The sequence below is a fragment of the Canis lupus genome, chromosome 3 (assembly GCF_003254725.2).
Source record: "Canis lupus dingo isolate Sandy chromosome 3, ASM325472v2, whole genome shotgun sequence".
Taxonomy (NCBI): Eukaryota; Metazoa; Chordata; class Mammalia; order Carnivora; family Canidae; genus Canis; species Canis lupus.
In genome coordinates this window covers 25,456,736-25,483,811 of record NC_064245.1, presented here as the reverse complement: position 1 = coordinate 25,483,811, position 27,076 = coordinate 25,456,736, and the positions used below count along the sequence as shown (strand labels likewise).

Below are 27,076 nucleotides of genomic sequence, written 5' to 3'. Positions count from 1 at the left end.
ATTCCTTCAAAAATTTTGTTTTCTACGTGCCCAAATCTCTTACTAGATGCAATTTTTTTTATTATATTGCTCTCATTAGAGGAAAGAAGCTACTTTCTCTTAAAACAGATAAATTAATGATCATGCCAGCTTCATTCTTCAGTATTTTTGTAGAATTTTGAGATTTTGTAGATCATTTAGGAAATAACACTAAAATTTGACTAAGGCTCCTAACATCTTATAGTTGATTATTTTCCACAAAGTTGAAATTTTTATAACAATTTATTCAAGGAAAATTATCATCCGGGCTCTAAAATTCCTTCAGATTGGGCAGCCCGGGTGGCTCAGCGGTTTAGCACTGCCTTTGGCCCAGGTTGTGATCTGGAGACCTGGGATCAAGTCCCACGTTGGGCTCCCTGTATGGAGCCTGCTTCTCCCTCTGCCTGTGTCTCTGCCTTTCTCTCTCTCTCTCTCTCTCTCTCTCTCTCGCTCTGTGTCTTTCATGAATAAATAAATAAAATCTTAAAATAAAATAAAATAAAATTCCTTCAGATTCAAAACCCTGACAAGAACAAAAGCCATCAGGAACTTCAGATAAATAATAAATGGGACTATGGCTTTAGAAGATGTTTGAGCAATACTGTCTTCAAAATTCTTAAGAATTAAGGGACGTACTTTGGAATAAAACCAGTACATTTTGGAAGCGGGACATTTGCACTGCTGACATGCCCCCCTTAACTACCCAGACCACCTGCTCCAGAGCCTCTCTGAGCCCCTCAGCCACAGGAGTTACCCAGCCCCTCAAAGCTCTTTCAATGACGCTTTGTGCACAACTGAAACATAGCAATTAATCACATGTATACCTTGATTTGGTTTGGCATAGCTTGGTTTGGCTTGTATTTCATCCAATGAGATTTTTTAAAAAAGATTTTGTTTATTTATTGATGAGAGACATATGCAGAGAGAGAAGCAGAGACATAGGCAGAGGGAGAAGCAGGCTCCATGCAGGGAGCCCAGTGCTGGACTCCATCCTGGACCAGGGATCACACCGTGAGCAAAAGGCAGATGCTCAACCACTGAGCCACCCAGGCGTCCCGAGATTTTTTCCTAAAGAAATGAAATCTAAATATGTTCCTTTGTCTGCTCAAAATCTCTCCCACTAACTTCAGGCAAAGAAAAAAGAAAAAAGGAAAAAAAAAAAAAAAAAGCCCAAACTCTTCCATGCAGGATCACGGGCCATTTGTGATCAGCCATGCTTCCTTTTCTATTACCCTTTTTTTCCCTACCTCTCCCCTCCTCAGCCTTTATAGCTGCAACCACAGTGAGCTGTCCTAGCCTGGGGCAGGCTGTGTTCCCTCTCCCCTCTGGGTCTTAGACCTGTTGTTACTGGAGTCCTTCCTGTCTCTCCATCCTCCTTCCCTAGACACTGTTTATGGGCTGGTTGATGCTAATGTCACTTTTTCTGGAAAGCCTTCCTAGACCTTCTCCCTCAAGACGGAGTGGGGTAACTCTTGAAAGTGTTCTCATAACAACTAGTAAATCTCCCAATATCACACTTAGCACTCTGAGTTGAAATGAATGTTTTCTTTTCCTTCTTCCCTAATTTACAGTAAGCTCATTGAGGGCAGGTACTGGGTTTTGCTCACTGCTATGGCTCCAGCTCCTAATCCATTACCTGGCAGATGAAAGACCTTTAGTAGTTATCTGTTGAAAAGATGAATCGGAATCTACATGCTTAAATTCAACAAACATTAATTTTAATCTTATATTAATAAGATTAATCATATTAATCTTTCAAATAATAAAGCATATGTAACATGGAGAAAACACTTCTTCTTGCCAGCTGGTAAGAATTCCTTTTTAAAAAGAGGCTTGCTTTGCCATAAACACTCTTAAAAGCCTGCTTTGGGGAAGGAGTAAGGTTCCTACTGGAGTCCTGGCCTTATGCAAATGAAGAAGAATCTGCTTGATGAAAGAGGGAGAGCAAGCAAGCAGGTGTGAGGCCAAGGGCTCCTTGAAAGAGTCAAACGATTTCAGATGATGGTCCACTTATAAAGAAACTTTTGGGGGAAATGCATAATGGGGGCTTTACGAAGTTGTTTCCGATGTGGTGTGTGATTAAAAACACTTTCCTCAGGACTCCTGGGTGGCTCAGTGGTTGAGTGTCTGCCATGGGCTCAGGGTGTAATCCCCGGGTCCTGGAATCCAGTCCTGCACCAGGCTCCCTGCATGGAGCCTGCTTCTCCCTCTGCCTATGTCTTTACCTCTCTCTCTGGGTCTCTCATGAATAAATAAATAAAATCTTAAAAAACAAAAAACAAAAAAAAACCACTGTCTTCCATCCATCCTATTAATCTTTGGTAGGTCTACTTTGATAATGCTTTTGTATAAAAAGTTTTGTGATTTAGGAAGCTTAAAGAGAGCAAGGGGGAACCAACATATGTTTATTAGACATTTTAAAAACTGTACATCTTCCTGAATCTTTCTCTTGACTACCAAGTTAGGCTCCTAAGAGCCCGTAATGTGAAGGTAACTCAAAATTGTCTTTAGGTCCTATATATCTATCCTCCTTCCTGAGGAGACAAGATTCAGCAAGGATCAGCTGGCTCACTTGATTACATCTTGAGGAGTTAAACCCATCCTGGGTTATCATACAGCCATATGTAACTCAGAGTTTCTCTGAAGAGTTATTTTGTGCTAAGCATCTGCATGTGGCTAGGCAAGTTTGGAGAAAGTGGAGAAATTTGGTGAAATGGCCCTGTTGAATAAAGGGTTTATGAGAGTGTGTGATGTGCAAGGTACAGTATACAACCTTCCCTGATCTCCCTTCCAAAAACTAGTAAGTTCTACATGACTGATTAATATATTTGGCTTGAGTGGATTATATCTCACATCACCAGTGTTTATAAATGATTTGAGAGTGACTATAAGGACTATTCAGAAAGTTTTATGTAAGGGCATTTGTAGCAGTGTTTATTCCTCAATTCCTTTTCTTCTCAGACTGCATAAAATCACTGTTCAAAATCACCCACTTCTGACTTTCTTTCTTTTTTTCTTTCTTTCTCTCTCTTTCTTTCTTTTTCTTTTCTTTCTTTCTTTCTTTCTTTCTTTCTTTCTTTCTTTCTTTCTTCTTTCTTTCTTTCTTTCTTTTTTTTTTTATCAGCACCCCAGACTTTGCACTGGGACAGTTTCAAAATCAGTATTGTTCTTCCTTCCACATCTAGTACAACTCAGCTGGGTGGCAGCTAGCAGAGTTCTGATATTAGAGTCCCTTTAGGCACAAGAGATATGTGTGTTGGGACTCTTCTGCTCTCTAAGGGAAAATGAAGCTAAATACCTTTTGCCTGACCAGGGATCTATCGGCCATGTTCTTGCTATATTTTCCCTAGCTTTCTCATACTCCAAATCCTCTCAAAAGAAGAAAAAAAAAAGAGAGAGAGAGAGAAAACACTATGTGTTAAGCATTTGCAAGCCATCTGTCATGCTAAACATTTAATATGGGCTAACCTCAGGCCTACATATTTCCATAGGTATCTATCAAAGAGACAATGGACTAAGGAACCCCACCTGGTTATGGATCATTCAGACCATTGCTTGAATCGATAGCATCCCAGCCATAAAGATTTGTAGGCAAATTATTTGAGGCATGAAAGTGGATTTTGTTTAGACTGAATTTAAACTACTATCTTGGGATGCCTGGGTGGCTCAGCAGTTGAGCATCTGCCTTCAGCTCAGGGCGTGATCCCGGGGTCTGGGATGAAGTCCCACATCGGGCTCTTGAGGGAGCCTGCTTCTCCCTCTGCCTGTGTCTCTGCCTTTCTCTCTCTGTGTCTCTCATGAATAAATAGATAAAACCTTTAATAAAATAAACTACCATCTTGATTTAGGGATATCATGGAAAAGCAGGTTCAAATTTCTACCAATGCCAGAGATTTAAGGCAGGGGAGCTATTCCTTATCAAGAACTTCCTAATTGATAGTTATAGACTAAATACCTCAAATATAATTTTAAAATCCACCCCCAGGATTTTAGTCAATTTAGCATGGTACCTGGGGAACAGGAAGTGTTTCACTGAGGAAAGCTAGCATCTCTCCCTGAGTTCTTTGGAATTCCTCATTTTAGGAGGGGGGAGGGATAATCTAGAACTCCCCCATTTTTCCCCAATGATTTTTTTGAGTCAGAAGAAATCAGCTTGCTGGTTCCCAACTGCAACGAATTGTGTGGATCCAAAGCCAGATGGGTTTAAATTCAAAGCATCCCAAAGCCATCACATTAGTAAGTAGGTCACAAGAGGTCAGAACATACTCTGGTCCTCTGTGGTGGCTAATTCTATTGGCACTTGGAAATGTACAAATTGATACTCCAGCTTACATAATATGTGTATGACTTCAGTGACTAACACTCTTTAGAATGTAACAGATTTAGATATAGGGCATATCTAGGAAAGTTGAAAAACCTTTTACTTTTCAAGAGAAAAAAGCCTATACAAGGGTTAAAAGGCTTTTAAGTGGGGGAATAGTATTAAAACAGGTCAGTGTTAGAACTAGGCAAGCATTTACTTATGAGAAAACTAAAAGTCTAAATCGCTTTGTAGTTCATTACCATTTTGGGCTAGTAGTATTCAAAATAATTTTAATTCTTAAGAATAAAGAACATCATAAGTCCAGGATAAAAATAAAATATGATTTACTAAAATAGTGATTTGATGAAAGGTTATTTGTTTTTATTTTAAAATCTTAAATCACTGAGTAGCATTATTTTGAATAAACTTGGTATTAACCTTGAGCTGTAAAATGATTTTCAGTAATGAGAAGGGGTATAATATCAAAGAAAATTTTCTAATACAAATATAATGTTTTGAGAGACTACATAAAACGGTGAGACTTCTTCATTTAAACTGACCAAAGGAAGATGCAAATTAAGAATTTACCTAAAATAAGAGTAGGAACCCATTTTATTAGAAGTAAAGCAAAATGAAAGCTTCAGCCACCCAAAGTCTCACACCAGTGATTTAATTGGAAAGGTCTTTCCTTATAAACAGGATTAATTCCAATTAGTTGAAAATTCAAATTATGCTGATAAACACTAACAAAATGCTATCATTCCATAGCATATTACTTGCACAGCACCTATCCTATAAGACATTTTATGAAAGACAAAGGTTCGTTAATTTTGCTAATTCTCCATTTTATAGATGAAAAACTGAAGCGTAAAGCATTTAAAAGACAAGCCACAAGTTTCCAAAAAAGCTGAAGAATTTCCTTCCCTCTTAGTCCTTTGTTCATGATATTCCTACAGGAAAAATAAATAAGTAAAAGCAAGTCCCAAGTAGCACAAAATGAAAAGGGGAAAGTTATAATTTTTAAACATATTTATTTATTTAAGAGAAAAAAAGAGAGTGTGCACTTGTGAGTGGCAGGAAGGGCAGAAGGCGAAAGAGAATTGCAAGCAGACTGCTCATTGAATGTCAAGCCCAACATGGGGGCTCGATCCTAGGACCCTGAGATCATGACCTGACCTGAAACCAAGAATTGGCTGACCAACCGACTAAGCCACCCAGGCACCTGGAAAGAGGAAAGTTTCATGAGGATCTATAGCAGCAATCCAGAAGAGATTTGGAATTAAAAGTAAGAAATAAATATGTATAAGTTGCAAAAACTTAAATTCCCTTTTCTCTGATCATTGTAATAAGGCATGAATTCAAAGTGTTGCTTTTTCCAAAGGAAAAACTTCTTTGTAACAAGGCTCTTAGGTTTGTAGCTCCTGACATCTTATATTTTGGACTTGGTAGACCTTTAGTATCCTTGGAGCAAGTGAAGTTTGTGATTTTGTTGACACCACCAGCCACAGAGTGACCTGGCAAAGTTGAGTTCCTATGAGACCTGCCTTAGAGTATGGGACCAACTCAACTCCTGACCTGCTGCTGTGGGACTGAGATCTCAATTAGAAGAAGCTCACAGCCTGGCAGGTAGGAGCAAAAGGCTATCTGACCCGACCAGCAGAGAAATATACCTATTGAGATTCACTATGAGCCACCCAGAAGCCATTGGGCGGGGGAGGCAGGGGAGAGGGGAGGACTAGAGAATGAGCAAGAGAGAAAGAGAAAAAGCCAACAAGGGACATTTGTAGTCACTACCTGCCTTCCTTCCAGAGGAGCTCCTGTGCTCCTGTAGTTAGTTTACCAGCAGAGCCTAGCACAGGAGAACACCAGAAGATGTGTTTGCGGAAGAGAGAGGGGCCAGGTCACAGAGCGTCTGCACTGCTCTCCATATTGAGGAGCTCAGATTTCATCCAGAAGGCATTTGGAAACTATAACAAAGGTTTTTAATAGAGAAATGCACTTGAGAATGGGCATTCTGGCCTGCAGCATGGAGTGAAATGAGCAAGAACTGCCTTGTTCATCACTATAGCACAGTGTCTGGAGTAGAATGACCTAAGTAGGTGCTCAATAAATATCTGTCGACTGGATGAGTGAATGAATGAGTGAATGGATAATTTTAGTTGGGGAGAAAGAAGAGCCTGGCAAAGAGCTCACTTTGTTGAAGGGTGCCAATAGTATTTGAATTGCAAGACAAATGAGATTCCTAATGTGTGTGTATGCGTGTGTGGGGGGGTTAACACTGTCTACTTCATAAAATTGATTGTCTTTTAGGCACTTTCATTATAGTGGAGGAGTCAGACACAAAGACAATTAAGTAAACTATTAACGAATTGTGATTGGTATCATGAAACCAGGGGCCAGGATAGGGAGTAACAAAGGAGACTTATTTTAGAGGAGAGGATAGAGGAAAACCTCCCTGAGAATGTGATATTTAAGCTGAGCGCCAAAGGAGGAAAAGGAATGAACAATGTGAAGAACAATGTAAGGGCTTTACAGGAGGGGAAATAGCTTATGCAAAGACTCTGACGCAGGAAAGAGCTCATTTTGTTCCAAACACTACAAGACCAGAGTGACTAGAGGTCAAAGCCTGAGCAAGAAAGTAATAGGCAGGAGCAGATCACTCAGGGCACATCAGGAGCTGACAACTTGGTCCAGCCAACCCATCCCCATTCCAGCACAAGGAATGAAAGGTATCTAAGAGGGGTAGCAGAACAGATAAGAACCGGAAGTCTGAGGGGAATTTCAGACTGGGTTTATTCTAGATCTTCCCCCAAAGGATTCCATAGCCTAGAAACACTCTAAAGGGAATGGAGTGGATGCACTGAAAATAAAGATTTCAGCTTGGTCAAAGGAGAGGCGTGGGAAATCATATCCCCTGGGTAACCAGCCTTTCTCCCCAGGAAAAAGTATCATTCATCTGCCTCATGGAAAGGAAAGGTTTTTTGGTTTCCATTTTTCCTTCAACATTATAGACCACCCTAAAGGAAAATTGACAAGGTGAAAAATATGAAAGAAATAAACGGGCGGGGGGAAGCTGCCAAGAAGGTGCAGAGCTTGTAAAGGAGAATTACTTTTTTTGCCCCCTTTTCCAATGCTTCCCATCACCCTTATCCTAATGGAGACTGAATTGGTTGGATGCAGGATTAGGTGGCTTGGAGGGAAGAGGTTTTGTTTTTTTGTTTTTTGATTTTTGACCTCCTACCCTCCTTCGACTTAGTGTATGTTATATTTTTCTCCTGAACAAAGGTACACCTACATGGAAAGTTCCTTTGCAGTGGGGAGAATGTCCTTTTCTTTTATTCTCTTTGATAATTCCTGATTATCGTTCTTCAGATTTTGCTTGCAGCTCCGTGGTTCCATTAACTTGTCTAGGAAGAAATGTTTTGTAGCTAAAAGCAGATGGGATCCCAGTAGTGGGAGGAAGAAGTGTGTAACCCATATGAACTGGGAAAGTCTGTGAGATGAAGGAGTAGTTGTGTCTTGGGTATCTCTGAATACCAGGTGGGACTTTTCCCTGAGGCTCATTCACACTTAGCATAATAAATATGGGGAAAATCCCAGATCTACCATTTACGCTACATGACCTTGAATGAGTTACTTCAGTGGGCCAAAAAATAACTTTTCTATAACTCTGTATTTTTCTAAGATTAGTGATCATTAATGGATCATGAAATCAATTTATAAGCTTGGCAATCATTTTTCTTAAAAAAGAAATAGAATATGCGGCACCTGAGTGGCTCTATGGTTGAGCGTCTGCCTTTGGCTCAGGTCATGATCCCAGGGTCCTGGTATCGAGTCCCGCCTTGGCTCCTCACAGGGAGCCTGCTTCTCCCTCTGCCTGTGTTTCTGCCTCTCTCTGTGTGTCTCTCATGAATAAATAAATAAATAAAATCATAACAATAAAAAGAAAGAGAATAGAATAGAAAATAATACAAGGGTTTGTTTTTTGTTTTTTTGCTTATGGTAAGGGTTAAGTATTATTCCATGAAACTTTTTTTCAGATATGTTTATTGTCACAATGTCAAATACACTGCTTATTGTGGGTGGTGTAGTAATTAAAGGAGTTTGAAAAATACTGATAGCTTAGTTAAGTTTCTAGCTCCCATTCTCAAGTAGGGAAAGGGTTAAAATTATACATTAAACCCTAAATTGTCTATTTGGTGGTGGTGGGGGGGTGGTTATGTCCACTCTCTCCTCCCCTTTTACTTGCCTGTCCTTCTGTTCCTCCTCCCTTCCTTAGGCTGGACCTCAGTCTCAGCGCTTGGTGTTAATGGTATGAGAGCTTCAAGGAGATGAACTAAGCAACAATAAACCTCTGACTTACCAAGAAAGAGACACAGCAGAACATGCTTTTTAAAATAACATTCTACACTATGCATATTGTCTGTCAGAACCTCAGTTTCCGTATATGTTAAACTTGCTTGAACATGCTGAAAATCAAATATGCTTAATATTTAAATGTCTGCCACATTTTAGGTAGTGGATAAATATATTGCTTTTATATTGCTCAGAGAATTTCTCTAAGCTAGCCCTCGGTCTCTGGGAATTTAGGCCGGGATATAGATGTGTATGGTACATAGAGACAGCAAAATGAAAACGAATCAATACATCAATGGAGTGGAAGGTATTTATATCATACACAGGTCAAGTGTGTTTTATGGCCCATGGCCAAGAGTCTAAGATATCTTAACTGATGACTCCTCCAGGAAACGAGCTCCAGCATATTCAGATTAAAAACAAAACACAAGTGTGCTGTACACAATTAAACTGCATGGGCACGGGTAGGGCTAACCAAGCGTAAGCAAGATTCAGTGGTGCCGCCCTGCCCTGCTCCTCTCATTGAACATGTGGTTGTCCTCATGTACTTTTCTCAACCCAACACCCCAAGCCCCCCAGCCCAGAAGATTCTGATAGCATGCAAAATAAGTGACACCACAAACAAAACCCATTCTCACAGAAGTGTTCCTGTGGGAGATCTATATGCATACATATGTAATTTTTTTTCTTCAAGAAATTTCCAACAGGATCAAGGGACTTGAAGGAACTTAATTTAACCCCGTGATGTGGCATAGCAGTTGGGGGGGGGGAGGGGTGGCTAGTGGGAGGAGGAAAGGACCCATAGTTTAACCTGCCTACAAGGAATACCCTCCATACCTGAAGACCCTCTGACCTATCCCTGAAGCAACTGAGATAAAGAAACATGCCTCTATCCTCAGCACTGAAGTTTGTAGGCCAAACGGTAACTAAAAAGCCTCATCCCACCAGGAAGTTATAGCCTAATCTGTCTCCCACTTTACTGCTATATTGGTCAGAGTTGTTAGAAAAGAAAAATGCAACTGAGTAAATTTTAAGATCTCATTGGCTTTATGAAATGATTTATGAATCCGGCAGCACCCCATCCAGCAAGCAGAAGGGAGCTCTGAGCAGTTGCACAAAATGGAAGGCTTTTATAGAAGGAGGGTGGGGCAGGAAGCTTATAAGCAAAGGAAAGGAAAGGATTATTCCAGGCAAGGTTCCATACCCTTGAGGGGAAGATGGATGGTCTTCTGCAGATTTCCTTCTCTTCCTTTGGGGGTTTGGATCAAACCCCCCTGAGCAAAATATTCTTGACTGACCAATTAAGATTCCATTTCTGGGGGGAGGTTGAAACTGGAGTTAGATTAGATATTAAGCTCCAGTTTGGTGATTTGGCCCAAGTGAAGCCATTTTTGGGCCTGTGGTTTCGTTTTTAGAAGGTTCTTCAGAGAAATAGAACTGATAGGAGAGAGAGAGAGATTGAGATTGAAACTGGGATTCATTTTGAATTTACTCACATGTAGCCTGGCAAGTCTAAAATCTGTAGTGTGGACCAGTGAGCTGGAGACCCAGGGAATAGCCAGTGTACAGTTGAAGGTTGTCTGCCTGCAATACCATCTTGCTCTGGGGAGATCGGTCTTTTGTTCTCTTTAGGCTTTCAACTGATTGTTGGGTTGTGGGGAACAGATGAGGCCCATCCCCATTATGGAGGGCAATCTGCCTTACTCAAAGTCCAGCAGTTTAAATGTAACTCTCATCCGAAAACACCCTCACAGAAACATCCTGAATAATATTTAACTAAATATCTGTGTACCCTATGGTCTAGCCATGGTTAATTCATGACAATTGCCATACAGCCAGAGCTGGGCCTCCCCAACATACCAACCTTAACCCAACTGTTTGCCAGCTCTGGCATTCTTTCAAAATTCCCGGATTCAAAATGTTATATTCTAACCCGCTTAAAGATATTCAAGTGTTTAAAGATTGATCGTGGTTGTAATTCCTTCCCCTTATTTGACACACAGAAGCACTGGGGGAAGAAGATAGTTTTGTACAGTTGTTCTCAGACTTTTTGCGTTTAGGACCCTCTTACACACTTAAAAATTAAGAATTTAAAAGGGCTTTTGTTTGATGGGTCATATCTCTAGATACCATGCTTTAGAGAAATATATATATATATATAGTATTAGAAATGGAAAATAGGACATTCAAAAGTGTATTTTTGCATTTCTTTCATAATAATAATGCTAACAAATTTGTTAACATAGATAACGTATTTTTATTAAAAATAACTGCTTTCCAAAACAGAAACAATTGGTGAGAAGTGTGTCATCTCTTATATTTTTGCAAATCTCTTTAATGCTTGGCTTAATAGAAGACAGTAGAATTATCATATCTGCTTCTGCATTTAAACTGTTGTACTATGTTTTGATTAAAGTATACAAAGAAAACCCAACCTCACACAAATATATAGCTGGAAAAGGGAAGACTTGCCCAGGACTTTCTGGAGTATACTTTGAGTAACACTACTTTTCCTGAACTACCTCTACTTGTGAGTCAGAGGCCCCAGGTCCTCATCTCTGTTTTGTCGGTCGGTAATCAGCTGTGCCTCATCTAAACAAGTCAAGAAACGAACATATTGTTGAACACCTCCTATGTGTCAGGCACAGTGTATATAGTATCTACTGGAATCTTTGTAACACCTACAATGTAAGCAGTTGCATGATGGTAAATGCTTAACAGAGAGGAATTAGTCCAAGATACTCACATAGATGTGACTAATATTGTAGAATGGAACATCAAGCCCTAGAATAACTACACCACTTTAATCTACTGCCTGTGTGAACCAGTACACACCCCGATTACTTCTTTCCTATGAAGAATGATAATTTGGTGATCCAGGCACCTGCTTCCCCTATACATCCCTCTACTGAATTAATAGAAGTATTTGCTTACTGTATGCTGTAAAATACATTTGATAAAGTGTGATTGGCATTAAATACTGGTTTGTTTCCATCGCTCCTATTCTGACACCCCAAGGCATATGGGAGGGGTGAGGAGAAAAAGCAGGTATCTGAGGAGATAAGGGCAGGTAAAGGAGGAGAAAAGAGAAGCATCAAATTTGAATTTGAATAGTAATGTAGGCTTCTTCAGAACTGGAAAGGGAAGTTAGAGTTAGCCACTCCATGAAGGACAGCAGGTTAAGGTTAGTATGCTGGCCTAGGGGAGCCCTAATTTGTAGTCTTTGTCAATCTCCACAGTATAAATACTTCCACCACAGCCAGCTTCATGCTTCCAACCTGATATTTGGACAAGGAGTTGGGAGTAGATGTATACAATCGGCTTTCAAGAGCCAGTGCCAACGTGAGCCTCTCCTTTTTACAGCAGACAGAAGAAACTGAGACCTAAGAGATTAAAGGACTCAACTGAGAACATGCAAGCACAGATACATCCCCGACACACTAAACAAAGTGAATTCAGATTATATTTAGTATAAATTCAGTCACAGAAACAGAAATGCATCTGTGTATAAATTAACTGTACATAAATGATAAAAATGTCCAGGCAGCTATGCACCAAACTATGCATACTAATTTATTGGGGGGAGGGGGAAGCAGTGAAATAGGAATGAAGATGACAATTAATTTTTATTTTTTATTCTATTTCTGCATTGTTTTAGGTTTTTTACAGAGCCTGCAATTATGCATTCCTTGTATAATTTAAAATAAAACATTTTTCAAAAAAGATGTAGGATATTAGATTTTAATTAGATAGCCTTAATATATATGATTTCAGAAGTTCCAAAGGGCTTCCGGGGAGTCTGGCAAGTGTCAGAGAGAGAGAGAGAGAGAGAGAGAGAGAGAGAGAAAAGAACACATATTGATGTGAACATCTTCTTCCAGGTCCCTTAGCAATTCTCTTTTCAAATAATTTATCTCCAGTGACTAAAATTGTAGTATTGAACAGAAAATGTATTATATTCTCTGGCTAATTAGAAAGGCCACTAGCTTTCTGAGTAGATTAATATGAAAGTGAGCCTTCAGTTCCATATAGAAGTTAGAACTCCGGTCTTAGTTTGTCAATACATACTGAGCTGAGCTCAGTTGGTTAAACCTGGGACTTCACATTGTTAACCTCTTATTCCTTAGAGGCGTGTGTGTATGTGTGTGTGTGTGTGTGTGTGTGCATGAACATTTATATGTGTTGAGGTGGGGGCACTTTTGGTGACTTGGGCTAAGCAAGGAACTATCTTCTCCAAGATAGTTTTCTCACATGTTCCACAAATGATTAACTTACCTGACATATTCTTCTAAGAGTAAGAATCATAATTACCTTAGCATACATTAATTTAGATTAATCTTCCTTTTTCCCTACAACAAAAACTTAAAGAATAGAATAACTAGGGAGGAGGAAAAAGGTTTTTGTAGTATGGGGCACCGAATTTGGGTGAAGGGGAGGGATCTCTAGAGTGATTTGGTAGAAAAGTCAGTCTAGTCAGACTAGAATGTGAATCTAGTCTTTCCATTTTCTTTCTTTCTTTCTTTCTTTCTTTCTTTCTTTCTTTCTTTCTTTCTTTCTTTCTTTCTTTCTTTCTTTCTTCTTCTTTCTTTCTTTCTTTCTTTCTTTCTTTCTTTCTTTCTTTCTTTCTTTCTTTCTTTTTCTTTTTTCACTCTTCTAGTGCAAACTTCTTACCTTCTCAGATACCAAATTTCCTGTACCATAAAATAGGGATTGTATAAATGACAGGATTGTTGTAAAAACATATATGTAAAACATCTGGCATAGAGCCTCAGACATAGTGACTAGACAATAAATATAGTTATAATTTGGACAGCAAGAAAGGATAGCCAAAAAGACTTTGAGGGAAATTCTCTGAATTGAGATACATTTAAATAAGCTTCAACTCTGTAAATAACTTTTTTTAAGATTTATTTATTTGAGAGAGAGTGAGATAAAGAGAGCATCTAGGGAGAGGCAGAGAGAGAGAGAGAGTCCTAAGCAGATCCTGATATAGGACTTTATCCCATGACCTGAGGTGAAACCAAGAATTGGATCCTTAACCAACTGTGCCACCCAGGTGCCTCTGTAAATAACTTAATTTAAGCACCTACAGTTTAGATTATCAGATGTCAAAAATTGGAGCAAGCTACTTTCTGAGAATGGGATACTTAGCATAGGCACACCAGGACCTGGGAGGTACAAAGAGGGGTATGAAAAGAAGACAAAGGAAAACTCTATCCCATGGTGACAGAGGGAACCTTCAATCCTATTTCTCAAATGTATGCTTATGGTCAAGAGGAATTAAAGCAAGGGTGATGGATCATCACCATTCCTCTTTAACTCAGAAAACAACCCCAGTGGGCAGCCTAGGGAAGCTGGTCCTAATGCTATCTTTCTAGAGCAAGAACATGACATGTTAATGTGTACTGTGCCATTCCCATAAGTAGCAATGATGCCACCTATAATGAATTAGATGAGGGAGGCCAGTTCTCCTCAGGAACTCTCAATTCAAATAGAGGGCATTTACACCAAGAAGAATGGGATGTGTGAAAGGCAAAGCCAACAGACAGGGAGAGAGATTAGTTTCTGTCATCAGTCATCGCTGACACTGGGCATTTTTGAGATTGTTGTGATGGTCAAGGAAAAAGCTTTATAGAGAAAAATGAATCTTTTGGAAAGATGTGAGGTTGCTTAATCCAGAAGACAGAGGAGAGGTTTGAAGGAGAATAAGACTGGAGTGATGGAAGAAAAAGATTAGTCACAGAGGATTTTGAAGTGACTGAAGTGAAGAGAAGAAGGAAAATGAGTTTGTAATAGTTGAGATACAACTTGACACTGGTAAAGGTGGTGTGGTGATGGTGATGACAATCATTTCCAAGATTATGAAGAATATAACATTAAACTACCCTTATAGCTTATAAATTATTTCCCCATTCATCCTTTTACACTCCTACCCCCACCCTGTAATACCTCAGGGATACATAGAGATGGTAAATAAATCATCAGAATTCAATAACTGAATTCATTCAGAAAGCTCTCAATATTAGAACTGGGCCGGGGGTGGGGGTTAAAGAGGGGGACAAGGGATGTCAAATACCCAGTTTCTAAATTCTTCTAGATTCATCACAACTTAAAATGTATTTAAGTGTCTGAGGAACAAAGATTTTGCTATTAAAAAGTACAGTTGGGATGCCTGGGTGGCTCAGCGGTTGAGTGTCTGCCTTTGGCTCAGGGCATGATCCTGGGGTCCGGGATTGAGTCCCAAATAGATCTCCTTGTGGGGAGCCTGCTCGTCCCTCTGCCTATGTCTCTGCCTCTCTCTCTCTCTGTGTGTGTGTCTTTCATAAATGAATAAATAAAATCTTAAAATTAAAGTACAGTTAACTGTATTATTTTTCTAGGACTATGAATTCTCCATCAGAAGAAGTGTCCCTTAATATTAGTCAACTAGAATCTCCACATTCCAGGTAGCAGTGGTGAAAATCCAACCCACTCAACAATATTCAACCAATCTAGGTAACGGGATTGTCTCTGTACACTGGCCATTTTCCCCTCTCTACTTAACATTACTGTAAAATACTTGAAAATCCAAATTAAAATGGTTGCTGTAAAAGCAGACATAAAGGATTAAAATAAAAATGGCAAGGACAACTGCTAGAAAAAGCATTGTAGAGTCGGCAAATATTACATTTAACTCCACATTAATTCTCTGAAGGAATTTAACACAATTTCTCCCATTCTAACTCAAAAATTAATTTCTGTATATTGTCCTTGAGATTTGGATTGGGAATGAAAAGGAGAAAACCGTTGAAAATGTGAAGATTTTATATGAATTAATCAACCAAGAGTTCAGACACTGGGGACTGAAGATTAAACTTTATAGTTTAGAAACCCAAGGACAGTACTTTTTCTCATGAGTGTACCTCACATGAAAAAAATCTCTGCTGATATATATATCTCATTTACAACAGTCAAGTAGAGAGGTAATCTTTATGACATCCCAATGAGAAGGTACAAAGAGGTTAAACAATTTATAAAAAAGTCAAAGAAGAGTCAAAATTAGAACAAAATGGCCTCAGTTCTGGCATTATCTGTATTCTAGATGCAAAGATAATTTTGTTTCTCTGTCCATTTAACAGTCTCTGGTGAGTGTGACATTCCAGCCTTAAAGACTCAGAGAAAGAGAGTTGTTATTGTCCATGGGGTACTGGTATTCAGAAAGCAACTTTAAAGGCATCGTCACTGCTATGTTATTCCAGGAGCAATGGTGGCTCCACAGACCTATGACAATCTCTGTCCACTTTAGTCAGCCTGTTGAAGCTGTCAGTCACTGCTTGAAAGAATTCAGTCTTCTAGATAAGATACAAGTGCAAAGTTTTCATATAGGTTTATCTGCCCTGGTCTCTTGCAGGGCTAGTCAGAAGTACTCTTTGGGACTAACATGATTTAGCCTATAGGTATGCCTTACCGTGTGGTAAAAAGCTAACTTTGTAAAGGTTGCCTATTCCAGATAACACAGACTATCTGGGCTTTTTCCAGAGCAAAAACCAAAAAGAAATGTGTGAGCAAATGAACCTATGAAATCTGCTAGCCTTCATTTTCAAACACCAGTCAACTTATAAAACAGTCCAGAATACCACATGGTATGATTAGGGGTTGGGTTCCATATCCCATACAGTGAGCAAACTTTTCATTTCTGTCATACAAAATCAAGTAGGTAGATCTGACATAAAAGAGATGCCAGGAGTAATTCATTTTGTGCTAGACTTTAAGGCCCTTGAGGACATGGTGGTTTTCTTTTTTCTTGTACACCTAACATTCCCATATTTCTCGGTCTGTGGTAGATCCTCTTTTTACATATTCAGTCAACAATTATTAGACACCTCTTGTGTAGTTAGCCAGGTTAAAAAAAAGAAGTATAAGATGTGGTCTTTGCTAAAGACTTCACAGTAGAACTGGGGTCACAAGAAATAACTAAAAACATGTGCAAACATAGTATTATTCAAGGAAAACTATGCGTCAAGTATTAAGAGAGGGTTAGCAGGACTGTGGGACTGGAAAGCTTAAAAAGAAGTAGGTTTCTTTTGCTTCTTGGAGCTGTCCAAATGTTCTCTCCCTTCATTTTTTCTATACATGGAAAACCCCAAATAAAACAAAATTTGTTCACACTGAAAATTTCCCACTGCTAGGAAGCGGGGGTAGATGTAATTTTCCCTATTCCTCTAACTAAATACAGTTGAAAACATTGGATATTCTTTTTTTTTTAAAGATTTTATTTATTTATTCATGAAAGACAGAGAGAGAGAGAGAGAGAGGCAGACATAGGCAGAGGGAGAAGCAGGCTCCATGCAGGGAGCCTGATGTGGGACTCGATCCTAGGACTCCAGGATCACACCCTGGGTGGAAGACAGATGCTCAACCACTGAGCCACCCAGGCATCCCAACATTGGATATTCTGTATAAGACTAGCATGAGAAGGCTGAAAGAGTAAAGGTAAGACTTTATAGCGACCTCAGGATCTGGGTAACAATGTGGTGAGTGCTCTAAGTTTCTTTTTGCATTTATCCTAGGCTTGGAACTGAACACACCAGCAGCTCCCAAACACCAATCAGCACTTGTGAAAAGAACTCCAATGAAAAAGACTGCTCTCTCTAGCCAAACAAGGAGAGGGGCAGCCAGGAAAGATGAAACTTTTAGACAATAACTCTTCTACTCTAGCCAAACACTGAGGAAAAAACTATACTACTACATACACCCACACCAACAAAAGTCAACATTAACACTGGACCTTATTGTGATAATGGACTAGGGTGTTTCCCTACATCCTCGGTAAGAGGTACACAAGATCTCTCTGTGTAATTTCCTACTGCTGCATACAAAGCTACAATTATCTAAAAATAAAAAGTTTTAAAAATTAAAGGAGTTGAGGCGTTTTTGACACTTGGGGTGCCTATATTGGCAGAAAGAACTTTATTCCTAGGATAATCCAAAATAGCACTTTAAAAGTTAGTAGCATGTACTGGTTTTCCTGTGGCCACTCTAACAAGTTCCCACAAACTTGCTAACTTAAAGGAGTGGGAATGTATTTTCTCACAGTTCTGAGGCCAGAAGTCTGAAATCGGTATCACTGGGTGGAAAGCAGGGTGTCAGCAATTTCCAGTGGCTGCTGGCATTCCTTGGCTTACGGCTATACCACTCCAAGCTTTGGATCTCTTTCTGCTTTGCCTTCATGTTACCTTCTCCGTGTGCATGATTATCCCCCCTCTGCCTCTGTCTTATAAAGACACTTTGTGGGGTAGCATTTCGCCGTGCCCCCCCCCCCGTAATTCTGAATAATCTTTCCTTTCTCAAATTCCTTAAGGCAATCACACCTGCAAGATCCTTCTTCCAAATAAGGTTACACTTATAGGTCTAGGAATTAGGGCCAGATATATTATCATCAGGATAAAATATCATTCTGCCTCCCACAATGTGCTAAGCAATCCGTTGTGTGAAAATAGTGTTATATATTTAATAAATCTATAATTTACAGAACACTCAGGGTGATCTGTTTTTCTTTACTATGAACATTAACAAATATTTGTTGAGCATCTGCTATGTGTCAACTTCTCTTCTGGACACTGGGGATAAAACACTGAACAAAACAGGCAAAAATACCTCCCTCAGGGAGATTATATTCTAGTAGGCGTGGAGGAACACAAGCATGAATGGATGAGTAAAATGTATAGACTGTTAGTTTGCGGTAAGCGCCATGGAGAAAAATAAAGCCAGGAGGAAGAATAGGAAGGATTGAGGATCTGCATGTTGCAATTTTAAATAGAATGTCCAGGAAAGATAGATGACGTCTGAGCAAAGACCTGAATGGGATGGGATGTCAAGCCCTATTTATTTATCTGGAATTGCAGCATGGCCAGAGCAACAGCAAGTGCAAAGGCCTGAAGAACAGTGAGGAGTCAGGGTAGCTAGAGTGGAGTGAAGGAGAGGTTGGGAAAGGTTGAGAAAGGTTGAGATATATTCCTTAGAACTCTTCTTTACTTATTGCTAAGTGGGATTAAAATAAGGATTATCAATTTTTTATAAAAAAGGTTATCCTACCTGTTCCTATTCTTTTCCTCCTCCCTTCCATATCTCCCGGTCCTTCACCCACAGGGAGGACACATTCTTGGTTTTCCTGGTCCAAAGGGAGAGAGGAGGGGCAGGCGCAGGGACAGGAGGAGTACTTTAGGGCAGAGTATTTGAGGAGCACAGCTTCAAAGCACAGGAATAGTGAACTGGGGAAGAGGATCAAAAGAGGTCTAACATATAATTCTGTGAATCCATCCTTTCCATCGTGTTTGACGCTAACAAGTGAGTGAGTAAAGGATGTGAGTTATTTTGAAATTACTTTGAACTGTGAATTTACTTTGAATTTATGAACTATACATTCTAATACACCTTTTGGGACCCGAGATTCATGGGTTTTTTCTTTCAGGATACATTTCTATAAGCAAAATTGGCAAAAGGAAGGCTTTAAATTTTGATATACAGAATGAGATGTCCCCCATCCCCTGGAATGGTTATATTATTTTATACCCCCAGACAACTTGTTACCCACAAAATCATCATACTGAGTAGTGGCACTCTTAATATTTGTCAATATGATATGGGAAGAATTATTTCACAACAATATTTGAAAAATACACATCTTGGAAATGGTCGGGTAATGTCTTTTCCTATGTTTATTGGCCACTTGTATTTCCTTTTTGGTGAATTGTCTGCTTATATCCTTTGCCCTGTTATCTGTTGGAATACTCATCTTTCCTTATTATTAAATTGATAGAAACATGTATTTTCAGGTTATGTTGCTTTTGCCCCTAAACACTACAGGTAGGTTTCCCACTGTATTGTTAGGGGTTCTTGAGTGTGTGCAATGGAAAGTAACTGGTTTATTCCAGAAAAAAAAAAAAAAAGAATGTTTTGAAAGGGCATTTGGTAGATCACAGAATCTTTGGAAAAGCTAAGAAACTAGACTAGGAAAACAGAGCAGCACCGAGGGAGGTGGGTTAAATAGCAGCCCAAACCAACTTAGGAACTGCCTGGTGAGGACCCTGCTGATACTGACATTAGACATTGAAAGCCACTCTGAGCACCTCTGCCCTCACTGACCCTAGACACTTGCTGCTGCTGCCACCAAAATGGATATCCTATGTCTCTGATTCAGTCCTGGGCCAGATCAGATTTGCTGATCCTCTGTCACAGCCTGCATCCTAGTTGCCTGGGAGCTGAAAAGGTATTGAATATGGGGACTTTTCATCTCCTGCAGTGGAAAGTAGGCCCTGGTTTAATCTAGAGTCATAGAGTGGAGAGTTAGGGGAAGTCAGAGGCTAGGCAGAGAGAGGGGGAGACAGAGACCCTTAGAACTTGCTTGTTGTTTAACTTTTTTTTTTTTAATAGTGCTCTTAGCTTTACCAAGAATTTAATTTTTTGGTAAGTATAATCTAAAAATATCTTCTTTTATGATTTCCGATCTTAACAACTTTGCCATAACCCTTACCCTCTCTACCTTCCTGCAACCTCCCTGCTGAATGAACTGGGCTTGAATTTTTTCTTTTTAAGGACTTTCTGTGCTTTTACCAAGGGCTTTGCCGACTATCCTTTGAGTTTTTAGGCAGCTCTGATGTCCCAAGTCTTCCTCTCATGTCAGGGATGTGCTTGACCCTGAGACATGTGTGGTCCTGCTCTGGAGGCTAATTATCTTAGGTGGTGGCCCTTTCACCTTCTAGGTTGGGAATCTATTACCTCTCAAAATGTTTAACATTCTGCCTTTTAGACAGGAGAATTTTTTTTGACCTGTTCATCAAATATGTGCTTTCATGACTCAAGAGTCCCCTAACTCTCCTGCTGCTTTAGATATATTTTATTGCTCAGTTGGTTTCAATTGGCCTAGCAAAACATCATGGGATACTTGACATTTTGATATCATAGTATTAAATTGAAAAGCATCTAGTGGATCATTTTCATACAGCAGTCCTAAGTTCCCCTTTCCTACTCAGAGGGATATGGTACAGTCTTCAGGACATCTTGAATATTTTTTTACTCACTTTTGAGGAGCTTAGTCATCTTTGCTCTTCTTGTCTACAGAGCTAGGAACTTGTCCTCACATGTTAGACAGAACAGTAACCTTAACGTGTGCTAGTACAGAGAAGCTTTTGGAAGATTCTCTTCTCACTAAGTATATCTTAAGAAAGTTCAAATGCTGGGTCCCTAAGAATGGCCCTCTCCAGACTCAGCTGAGGAAGGAAGGAGAAGAATTAGCAGGTATGAAAATGCTGTGGCCACTCTCTTTCACAGTCATGGCGCTCCTTGCAGAAACTGCCCTGGCATGGCACATCAGGAATGGAGCCTGGCCCTTATTGTTGGAGGAGCTTGAGCCCAGATGTGAGATATCCAAGGTAGATGAGCAGAGGCTTGGAGACCAAAGTCCCTGTGGATGATGGAGGGAACCCTTGCCAGAAAGGTGGCATCTGAAATGTTCAGAGATGGGTTTTAGGTAGCATCCCAAGCAGTGATCCAGGGCAGAGAAGCCTAAAACTGGGTAGAAGGAGAAGGAGTGGGACTACTGGCTCTGGGCCCCAAGGGTTTGTGGTGAAGACCTAAGGCCCTAGGCAGCTCATCACCACAGCACCAAGGCAAATAGATTAATTGGAGACTTGATCTTTGTAATGGGAGAGCAAGCTAAGGACAGAGGAATAAAAGAATCCTGTCAGGGAGAAAGTAATTAAGTACATAGCTTGTAGAGCTAACCTGCCCCAGTTCAAATTTCCATTCTGTCACTCACTGCCTGTCTGACTTTAGTCAAGTTACTTAGTTTCTCTGTGCCACAATTTCTTCATCTGCAAAATGAGAAAAATAACAATGCCTGACTCATAGGGCTTGTGTGAGAAGTGAATGAGTTGCTTAGAACAGGGCTAACACAGACCAGGTGTTAAAAAAAAGTTAATTATTGTTACTATAATAGTAATAGGCGTCCCATCAACAGGGTACTCTTGATGTAGAGTCACCAAAGTTATCCTTATCCTTCAGTTCCCTCTGAGTAAGGATGATTGGTCATAGATCTGGGGTGAGGCTAAGATTCCAGATGGGGGTAGAAAAGAGCAGCAGAGAAAAGGAGCTAGGCAAATTCTTGCAAGTACAGCTGGATAGGGTGGAAGTGGGGGGCACAAATTCTGACACATGGTTTATTGTGGCCTGTAACCAGTCCAGAATCTCTGGGCTCCCAGGGGCCCATGCAAGAGGTATGAACGATGAGAGAGGAATCTGGAAGACTCTCTGCTATCCTGGGAACTCAGCTATAGGCTGATGTGCAGTGGCCACAAGAGAAGTCATGCACCTCTGGCCTTATGCTGGTTCTTTTCTGGAACTAACGGCATTGAAAAGTACAACCCTTGTTTCACAAGTCATGCCCTCTTGGTTCCCACCCACACACATGCAGGCAAAACAAGACTTTAAAAATGCGTTTATTTAGGGCATCTGGGTGGCTCAGTGATTGAACGTCTGCTCAGGGCATGATCCTGGGGTACTGGGATCAAGTCCCCCATCGGTCAGAGGGAGCCTTCTTCTCCCTCTACCCGTGTCTCTGCCTTTCTCTGTGTGTCTCTATGAATAAATAAATAAAATCTTTTAAAAAAATAAATTAAAAACTTTATTTACAATAATAATGATGATGGCTGCCATTGTTGGAGAGTTAAATCCTGTGCCAAGGCACCATGTATGTACTTGAGTACCACATAATGAGCGCCTAATTTAGTCCTCATAACCACTCTGTGGGAGTATGCCCTATTATCATCCCCATTTTGCAGATAAGGAGACAGGCAGCGGGTCAAGCAACTTTCTAAGGTCAAATAGCCAGCAAATGGTAGCTGGAATTCCAGCTCGGAGCTTTTTAATGAGAAGAGAGATGAACAATGCTTTGGAGTTGCTATCCGAAAGGAAATACAGCATTTTTTTACATAAGTGAAATGTTTGCTCTTTGCTCCCTTCCTTGGTGAGCTGACACCAACCTGAGACATTTGCCCCCCTCCCTGGGCAGCATCTGTTTTATTTCTCCAAGGACAGCAATTCACTCTGTGGAGACTCTGCGAGAGGCCAAAGTTCCTTATAGCTTCTCCGATCACAAAACCCTTTTCAACAAGATCCCTCAGGCCCAGGCCCCTAAAAACCATGTAATAAATTTACCATCAAAATAATCTCACTTGGTCCCTCTGAGACCATTATGCTACAAACAAAGGTAACTTGATATCCCAATAAATAGTTCTCCTGTGAAGTCATTAGGGTTTTTATCCCCTCCACACAAAACTGTATTCTTCAAATTTAATATAATTTCATAGTTCCCCTAAATCATTCATGAGTAAATATACAACATTCGACAGTTCCACATCCTGTCATTTAAATAAGAATGATTATTAAAGTTTAGGCTGAGACTAAAATACAAAAGCATTTTACTGTTTTTATTATTAAAAATGCAGTAATGAAATATTTTAAAATGTTATGGTAATTATCTTTTCATTGCACAAATCTGCATTGTCAACTATGTCACATTAAGATGTTAAATCACTATCTTAATATCAAATTACAGAAAGAGATAGAAAGAAACTGCTAAAATTCATCTTCTGTGCAGTGTATTTCTCTCAGCATTTTAGTACATGTGGTCTGTCATGGTTGAGAGGTGCTGCGTTATACAGGAAACACCACAGATTTTGGAGGTCCCAGAGTTGAAATAATGAGGAGTTCTAGGAAATGTGCATTTTTTCATCACTTTAAAAAATTGGGATAATTAGCTATTTTTCTGGGTTCCCAAACCCAAGCCTGCAGGACATCTCTGGCAAGTGAGCAAATCCCAAACAGCTGGGCTTGCAAAAAATGAAATGAATCACAGAAGTCATTCTGTAGGTTGTATGCTCTGGGCATCAACGTTGTGGTCTTAGTCCTGCTGGGCCACCTGCATTGGGTTGTCACCAGCAGAGGTAACAGTAGAACAGTAGGGCAGCTCTTGTTGCCCTGGGACAAGTGTTAATGAGGAAGAAACATGGAGATGAGAGATACTGCATTCAGGCTCTTGCCTCTCAATGAATCCCGCTTGGTTCTCACAATATTATCTATAAAACCGAGCTACATGTCTTGATCACACTGGATATAATCATTACACAGAGGACTCTGACCTGGGACTTTGTCCCATTAGGTGATTAAAAAACAAAAAAGTACATTTTTAATAGATTTCATGAGGAGCTAATTGTGTAAGGCTCTGATTGCTTATGGGAAGCTATCAGACGAGGGCCACAATGGGCCAGTAACTCACTTGTATGCCCTTTGAATCACGTGATCTTATTATCTATGCAGTTTTAAAAACTGAACTAGTAAAAAAAATAAAAATAAAAACTGAACTAGTTATCAAAACTGAAAAATCATACCAACAGGTTATATTATAAATGAAGTACACTGTTAATGAGGATTACCATTCAGAAACTACTTATCTTATGGGTGCTTAGTAAATACTTTGCTAACTGACTTATACTGGTGTTATTCACATTACTACAACAGTTCAGCCTTAAGGGTTGCTACAAATTGAAAGCATAGAACTTAAAAGGAGTTTACTTTATTAAAATTTTAGGAGTAACTCCTTTTGCCTGCCCCTCCCCCCACATTAGCATCTTTGTTTAGTTCCTGGGTATCGTAGGTTTGATTCCTCGGGAGACAGAGATGAAAATAAGTGTGCAAGAATTCTATCAGAATGTTTTGGAAACAAACACTTGTAAGGGGGTGAGGAAAGCAAGACTGGGCAGAAGGTGAAGTTTAATAGTGATGCTACTGCAACGAGGCTGCAGCCAATCGCACCGACGTCTGAAAGTGGAAAGCCCCTCAGAAAGGTCCCCAAATTGAGGAAAGGGAGCTAGGACTTGGTACCCCTCATCAACCAGTCATGGGACATGGGCTACCTTTTTGCAGAAAGAAACATTGGGCAAGACAGTTTTGTGGCTAAAGGCCATTTCTACACAGGGACTCAGCTCTGAGTCCTTGACAGGTAACCACCCTAATAGTTGGGAGAATAAGTGCCTGGGTCCTGAAGGTGGGATTTGGGTGGCGCACCACAGAGCCCACTACACTGGATTATACCACAAATTCACCACATGGGAGCTAAACTCAGCCTCTTCTTAACAAGTTAAATTTTCCTTCTGACTTTCCTCTCTTTGTAATCAGCATCACCATTTTTCCTTACCCAAGGTAGTAGAGTAGAAATCTGAAGATTTCTAAAAATTGCCTTGGGCGATTTTTAACAGTCTGTCACATTTAATTTCCAGCATATTTATCCTTTTAAACAATTTTAAATAATTCACTACAATATGAAATCTGGCATAAGTCCTATCTGTCTTTTACTCCCTGAATTAACTGAAGAAGCCAAGACAACAGATTTCTAGGCAGTTTGGAAACTGGTGATATAACTAAGGAATGGGGAGGTGCTGTCTCTTTCTCCTCTTTTGGAGAAGAAAGCTGAAGTCAGTGGTCAGGCAAATAAATACTCAACTATTTTCTGGAAGTGCAACTCTGTTTATAAGAATGAAAATGAATGACCTTGAAAAAGAATGTTATTTTATGTAAAAAAATTTTTTTGTTAACATGAGCTAGATGTTTTCAGAGATGGAGATTTAAAAAAAAAAAAAATCTAGCTACTAATTGTGAGTACAATCTCACCTTCCACTAGGATAACTACGCTGTCAAAGACCTAGCTGCCACTCCAAACACTGTCCTCGAAGTACTCGCAGGGAAACACAGGGGATATTAAATTATCATGTAATTAAATTAAATTATCACTTTGCAATCCCACCAATAAGGCTGAGATGGCACTTCTGTTATGAATCCTTGCTTGCAAATCCTTTTACTCTGGGATGAGAACTCCTTCCTGGCTGAAGCAGTTTCAGCTTAAAGGTGAAATTGTAGATTAGATGATTATACAAGAATTCTTGCACCCAAAGGATCCTAAGGACAAAAATGAAAACTCATTTGCTATTAATAGTTACGATCTTTGGTTTTGGAATAATTTTATTTGCCCAAAATATGGGTCTATATTGTATATATTGATAAGTTCATGTTCTAAATATCTGTTTTAAATCTTAAGAATACTTTTTGGTTGTTAAGTAGTAAGTAGGGACATTTTAGTATTAGGAACTTTAAGATATGCAAACAAATATCTATTTCTAAACGAAGAGGCCAGAAACCAGTACTGATAGTTTGAAGCAAGAGCTGTGGGAGCCACCAGAGGTTATCTCCTCCACACTTAACTGTGTTCACAAGATACCATAACTATGTTCACAGTGCAGAAAAAAACATGAGCTCAGATTTCTAACAATATAGAAAGGATGGGACGCCTGGGTGGCTCAGTGGTTGAGCATCTGCCTTCAGCTCAGGGCCTGATCCCAGAGTCCTGGGATCGAGTCCTATATCAGGCTCACCACAGGGAGCCTGCTTCTCCTTCTCCCTCTGTCTCTGCCTCTCTCTGTGTGTCTCTCATAAATAAATAAATAAAAATCTTAATATATATAAAGGAAATATATGTATGTTAATCTATATATTATATATATAAAGGAAAACTGGGCAGGAAGACACTTGGGGCTCAGTTTTTTTCTTTATGCCCATGAGGTTTCTCAAGCAAGTCCTCTTAGATATATGGAGAATATGAGGTTTCTCCAAGAAATCACCCCCTAAGGGGCACCTGGGTGGCTCAGTTGGTTAAGAATCTGCCTTCAACTCAGGTCATGATTCTGGAGTCCTGAGACTGAGCCCTGTGTCCACTGGCTCCCTGCTCAGCGGGAAGCCTGCTTCTCCCTCTCCCTCCCCCTCTGCCATCCCCACCCTGCCCCACACACACACCGCTTGTGCTCTCTAGCTCTATCTCTCTCTGTCAAATAAATAAAATATTTTTTTAAAGTTAAAAAAAATAAACCAAAACCACCCCTAAAGTCTCTAGGTCCATAGCAAGCCTGTGTAGCTGACACAAAAATGTGCCCTCAAGTATACTTTAAATGTATGTGTTCGTGCTTGCGTATGAAAGTGCATATTCTTTTTGCAGGAGTACCTTGCCATGAATGAGCCATATGAGAAAACTCCATAGAATGTTTTTATCTGCTCTGCCCTTATCCTTCAAATTCTCCTTGGAATCTGTTTGGATGGCCCAGGTGGCAATGAATGGATGCATAGTAGTAGCATGGTGCATAGTGGCAGCACCCAGTGGACACACAGAGGCCTGCTGAAATACATGTGATGATAGGCCAACATTTTGGGAACCAACACTCTTCACTCAGGAATGCTTTGGATGAACCCTCAAATCAAGGGACTGTTGAAGGGATAGCTTAAAGCAGAAATCCTCAAACTTTAGCCTGTTTCAAAATC

At 39.9% G+C, this 27,076-nt stretch overlaps 1 long non-coding RNA gene across 2 annotated transcripts in view; it reads left to right on the top strand.

Moving 5' to 3' along the window:
* The window catches only part of LOC112653476 (uncharacterized), an 87,121-nt gene that overhangs the window by 45,218 nt on the left and 14,827 nt on the right, over positions 1-27,076 (top strand). The gene's annotated exons all lie outside the window — the stretch shown is intronic.